Source organism: Triticum dicoccoides, chromosome 2A (genome assembly GCF_002162155.2).
Source record: "Triticum dicoccoides isolate Atlit2015 ecotype Zavitan chromosome 2A, WEW_v2.0, whole genome shotgun sequence".
NCBI lineage: Eukaryota > Viridiplantae > Streptophyta > Magnoliopsida > Poales > Poaceae > Triticum > Triticum dicoccoides.
The window spans coordinates 526,087,341-526,093,670 of record NC_041382.1 but is presented as its reverse complement, the minus strand read 5'-3'; the positions used below and the strand labels follow the sequence as shown (position 1 = coordinate 526,093,670).

General features: G+C 49.7%; 1 pseudogene; it reads right to left on the bottom strand.

The window, feature by feature from the left end:
• Positions 1 to 5,231: 5,231 nt before the first annotated feature.
• On the bottom strand, positions 5,232 to 6,101 carry LOC119357918 (annotated as a pseudogene).
• Between the last annotated feature and the right edge of the window lie 229 nt (positions 6,102 to 6,330).

Here is a 6,330-nt window from a genome sequence, read left to right as displayed (position 1 = left end):
AGCATCGATCGGCTTCAATTAGCAGTAGTAGCGAAGGAATCGCTCGATCGGGTTCAGTTAACAGCCATCGGTCGATCGCTCGGGTTCAGTAACGCATAGCCTGCAGTGCAATCGCTCAGGTTCAGTTAGAGCCTAACGCCTCGCTTGGGTTCAGTTAGAGCCAACGCCTCGCACACACGTGCGTACGTGTACGAGAGAAACGGGCATCGCTCGGCCCCCGACCTCCTACCGTAACCGGGAACTCCCTGAAATTTTCCTCACCCTCGCTTCTACCACGGTTTTTTCCGTCCTGGACGGCCCAAAGAATGTCATGCAGCTGCGTATCCGGCCCGCCCAGGACGAAAAGCCCATTTTCTGTCAGGATTTTTTGTCATATAAGTAGGAGCCCACCACATCTATGATGATATCGGGTTTTGTCACAATTATCATCATAGAAGTGTCATATGTATGACAGAAAAAAATTTCGTTCGGCCCAAAATGTCACGGATGTGTCTTTTTTTGTAGTGTTGTGTGTGTGAGGACGGTCTGTATGATCTGTCCCACTCTATGGTGGTGGCTAGTCCTACTTATAGAGGCCCTGGTCCTCTTCCCAAATATTCAGCGGGAAGGGATCCCACAACGACTAGTTTGAAGGGGGACAACCAGTACAAGTTATCCTGACAAAAGGTCGTCTTCGCTTGGGAAAGATTCTAGCGGTGACGCCGTCGTGGGCTCCACGGTGACCTCCGTCCTACCGTCCTGCTGGCCTTGGTCTCGTTGCACCAATATGGAAACCTTTTCCTGAAGCTTCGGGACTCCTCGCATGCGCTTGACCCTTTTGGAGCAAAGAGGCAACAAGTACTTTGCGCCCGCTGGCGCCCACCTGGCCTTGGTCATCATGACTCATGTCACACGCTCCTTGCGAGGCAACCCTTGCATAGATATCTCCGCCCCTCGGGAGCCAGCCTAGGGAGGCTGCCCCTGAGGTGGTCTTGCGTCGTCCGCCTCGCGAGGCTCGGCCCCTCGCGAGGGTCTTGAGTGGTTGCTGATGAACATGGGCCGTACGAGGCCGCTGGTGGAGCCACACCCTGGGAAGCATGCAGGCAAGTCTGGGTACCTCCGTTCGCAGGACGCCGACAGTAGCCCTCGGGCCCAAGGCGCGCTCGCACTTGGCTTCGCGGTGAAGACAAGGGTGAAGTGCGGAGCACCGCGGGCCCCAATAGCCTATGACCTTGACTAACGCGTGGCGGTTGATGGGACGTGGGTGCCTCCACTTCCCCACGCAGCCTTGATTTCCACCTGGCTAAGCAGCCACCGTTGCCTACACAACGCCACCCCCATCGCAGATGAGTGCTCCATAGCTCCCTCGTCTTCCGGTAAACAACAGATCCTTTCCCGCCATCTGATTTGATACCAGCTCTCCACGCCGCCATGGCACCACGCCGGAAGAAGAAGGGGAAGAAGGAGTCTCGTACCTCTGCTCCTACACCGCTGATCTTCAAACCCGTTGTCGAGCGGTCGGTAGTTCTCAACTAGGAGGCGATGGGCAAGGTGCGCCCTGCGCTCGCCACTGACACCAATGAATGGGGGCGATGGTGGCCAGGCCTGCTTCCCGTGCTAAAATCGACATTTCGACCACCGAGGTCCCCCTCCATCTTCATGCCTTCTGGGCCGTCCTGATCCCTCCCTTCTCCGACTTCTTCAATGCGGTGCTTTCGCATTATCATATCAAGGTGCAGCACCTTGACCCCCAATCCATCACCCTCCTTGCTGTCTTCGCCTTTGTCTGCGAGGCCATGGTGGGCATTGCCCCATCCGTGGCCTTACTCTGCCACTTCTTCTCTCTGCATATGACAGACACTCTCCAGCGCATGGGGTGTGTATCTTTTCACGCTGTGGCCGCGATAGCCGGCTCGAGGATCGACTTCGAGCTCTCGCCGATTGTTGGAGGTTTTTGGAAGCGATGGGTGTATGTGGATGTTGGCGTGTGCAATCCCCTGCTGCTGCTACCGTGGATTCCGGCCGCCCCAAGCTCCAGCTGGGAGAACGCAAGGCTCGCCGACTAGCGGCTCACCCATGTCTGGCACCGGCTAGCCAGACTGAAGGGCCTTGGGGTGACGACGCCTATGGTGGTGAAGGAGGTCATCCGGTGCTGCATTGCTCCGCTTCAGCGCCACTCTCGGCCGATGTGGACCTTCTCCGGCTACCGGGACCGCATGAGGCTTCAGGTGCCATCCCTTGCTCCTGAGGCACGGCACACAGTGCTCGAGCTTCTAACGGGCGACCCTCTAACTGCCAGCCTGCCGGAGGAAGGCTGCCTTATGTATTGCTGCTCGAATAAGGTGGAGTTCGTGAAGTAGATGCCCCTCTTCGACAAATCACTACAAGAAATATGTCAACTTGTGACCAGCACTATTGGTCACGGAATGGTCACTGTTTTCAATTTGTGACCTTTTTGTGACCAAAAACATAAGGTCAAAAGCTGGCCGTCATAAACTGACTATAGCGACCTTTCTTCTGGAATGGTCGTAGACGTTTATGACCAAAATACGTCTATTGTGGCGTTTTGGTCACTAGCAACCTCCCCAGGCCACGTAGGCATCCAGCGTGGCAATCTGATGTGGCACAAGATTCAGCCTGGTCCAATTCAATTTTCTACATGGGCCTAGCCCAACAATTCGGCCTTTTTATATATTTTTTCTATCAATTTTTGATCGGCTTCATGGGCCAAGCCCAACATTGCAACTTTTTTTATTGTTGGGTTGTGGCCTTTTTGTCTAAACGAATTTAGTTTTCCTTTTTTTCCAAAAGAAGGGTCCACTAGTCAGATGGGTCCCGGTTGTCAGGTTCTGGTAATTGGGTCCCATTTGTCATGTTCTGGTAAGTGGGTCCCATCTATCAGGCTCATATTCTTCATATTCGAACCAGTATTTAAATGGGCGGACAAAAAGCACACATAATACTTGAAATAAGAGCAACTAGATCCTTACAAGTGTAATACAGTGGCAATCACAGTAATGACTACAAGTGTAATACTTTACAAGCTTTACAAGCAATCACAAACTCACAACATGCCAAACTCGTTGGACTACAATAGTGATATGAACAACATGCCGAACTAGCTGGACAACTGTAGTTAGGACTGGGAACAAACAAAACGACCTTCAAGAAAATAGACAACATGCCTTCCTCGGTCGCCCTGTTACATGAATCAGCAGGGAAGAATCAGAAAAGGTGAAGAATCAGAACATACCATTCAAGAAAAGGAAACTTATTTAGAATGATAACAAAAATTGAGCTAGTACCATGCTTTTTGTTCTCCAGCTAGTTAAAATGAGATAACTCGTTCATACAAGAAAAACAGAGACGCAATATGAACACACAGCAGGATTGACAAGTACACAACATGATTCAATAATTTTTTAGGATCGCAAGACACCAATATAAGCTAGAATTGACAAGTACACATCAAGATTCAATTCATCTTGCCCATATATAGCAACCAACAGACATCTAACATTTCAGCATGCACATACAATTTATTTACTTATTTTTGAGCAAAACCACCCACTGCCAAACAGAATGTCCTTTCATTTGACAAATAAGAATAGCAGGCCAAAGAAAGGCAAGCGTACAACAAACACACTACAGATAAGCAAGATACTAGAGGTCAGCACACAAGTCATATCATATATTCTGTTAACCTTTGACACATCATATAGAATTATGAGCTTGACAGTCGTCGGTCTAACCATATCACGCAAGCAATGACATACAAACTAATTAGTAGTACTATATATGATGCAGCATACAGACAGAATTTCTACCTTGTTATCATTAGGGAGAAACAGGGGGTGGGGGAAGATTTCGATCGGCTTCGTGTCAGCTGCCATCACCACAAACTTAGAGTCTTGGTAGCTGGGGAAAATAGAAAACGGAGATTAAAAATCATAGGAACTGAAATTAGCAGGACCGACCAAAGCACGCAGCTAGGGACTGGTCACCTTCAAGGTAGAACAATGAATTAACTAGTTTTAGTCAAAGTCGTAAGCATGCACATACAGACATACATACGAATTGAACCAGAATCCATGTATGTCTGTGCACTTAATTGCAGGTTCTATCCAACTTGCAATTGGAAGGAGTACAACCTAGTTTACTAGCAGCCTAACAAAAGATTCAGGTTCTTGGTTTGGTGCATGAATCCTGCTGTCGTAGACAGACAGAGAGGAAAGAGCACTGACGGCACAACTACGACAGCAGAGCGATGCGAGCCAGTCAGGCAGTGCTTGATAAGCTATTGATAAGCAGTTTGCACACAATTAGCAGGCAACCAACAAAGTAATGTTGTATACTGTTCTGCGGTAAAGAGTAGAATTTCTTTCTGTTGGCTCTGAAATTTCTGTCCATGGTGCACACATGACATACCATCGATTTGAATGTGAAACTTAATTATGCACAATTTAGTTGCTTATAAATTTCAGCACCAGATTAGCATGTCTCGTTACTAATGAAGTACTTCCTTTATCAATCGTAGAATGGAAGGAATCACACAACATTGGGTAGTACTGTAATTGGATTTAGTGGTAAATCTGTAGATACATGTGGTTGGTATCTACTAGTAGGGAGTTGCACAACATCTGGTGTTCTAATTAGAGAGTTGCTAGTGTGTTTTACTTACCCTGCTCTGCTCTTCTTTTCTACAAGCGAAAGCAGAGCAGGGAGAGCAAGCACACTACCATAACATACAAAGCCATCTACAACCAGCCCAAAAACATACATACGTACATGACTCACTCACGCACTGCCATGGTGTTATGGATGAGCAAGTCTAGTGTGTGAGAGAAAATGCAGACAAGTTGAGGTAAAGTGCTGACCCCACGCTATGAGGAACAGATCGAGGAGCTAATAACTGGGCAATGCAACACCAAGTCCGACTCTACTACTACTACCTGTGATGCATCATTGTTGATCCATGGCAGATAATAGTAAAGATTAGAATCCATGATTTTGATACAGAAGTTACCTAGCCTGGTAGCCTAGCATAGAACAGCACTACATAGTACTTGGCCAGCAAATTTGAGCAATTCAGTGACCGCATCGCATGACAACAAATATAAAAACTATGAACAACATTGCATATGATGTGTGACAACAGAGAACACATTTGACAATGCAGAACGCATGGACAACCACACATCCCATAACAGGGTTAGAATCTAGAGGCAGTTAGCTAGCTGCTACCAGATCGCTCACTCATCAATATAGAACTGCAAAAGAGCGCAAAAGAAATAAATCAACGAGAGCATAAGGCATACGTAGCCAGCTAGCTAGATTTCATCTTGAGACTTATCCTTGTGCTTCTGTAGCATCTCGATAACTTGGTCCAGGGGTGGGTCTCCGGGCCTCCGAAAAACCCGGTCGCCGATCTTGAACTTGTACGCCTCCGGCTGCACAGAATGAACTCCTTCAACTAAAAAACACATACATCCATGCATGTATACACTTGAGCTAGCATGCACCAACCAGTGTGTAACTGACCAACTACTCCAGCTAATTAACTTCAAGCATGAACAATTAACCAATTAAACAAGACATAAACTAGCATAATGATCTATAAACAAAATGGGAAGTAAGCAGACGTGACCTGGAGGTCGTTGGAGAGCTCGGGCGTGACCTGGAGGTACTTGGTCTTGTCCTTGAGCCCGGCCATGGCCACCTTCTTCCCCGAACACGGACACATACACCTTGCACACCTGCAGACACAAACCAGAGCAGAGACAAGGGACTCAGCATCCCAGATTGCAGCGCAGCCGCATCGTTTCAAGGGAGAGTCTGGGCGTGACCTGGAGGTTGTTGGAGAGCTCGACCTCGGCGATGGTGGTGGGGGAGGAGAGGTAGCGGTCGGCGCCGAGGGCAGCCTCGGGGAGGACGGCGCGCTGCATGACGAGGTCGCGGGTCAGCATGTCCGCCAGCTCTCGCTGGATCTGCTTCGCCACGATTCACACCCGTCGCTCCTTGGCCATGCACCGCACCACGCGCAGCCTCCGCACAGAGACGGGTGCCTCGGCGGCGAGGGCCCGTGGCAGCGGCGGGGACACCAGCGGCCGTCACGGGAACATCCTCGCTGGCTTCATGGTGGTGGGGGATTTTGCGCCGCGGTGAGGCCGTCGATCATCGCTGTGGGGAGTGGGAAGGGGAGGGGCGAGAGGAGGAGGGCATGTGGGAACGGCGACGAGCTCCGCCGGAGGGAGGTGGTAGCGGCGACGCGAGACAGCGAGGAAACAGGGGATCTGGATGGTGGAAGGAAGGATGGCCAGCGCTGGGGGCGATGAAGAGGTCGGCGGCGGC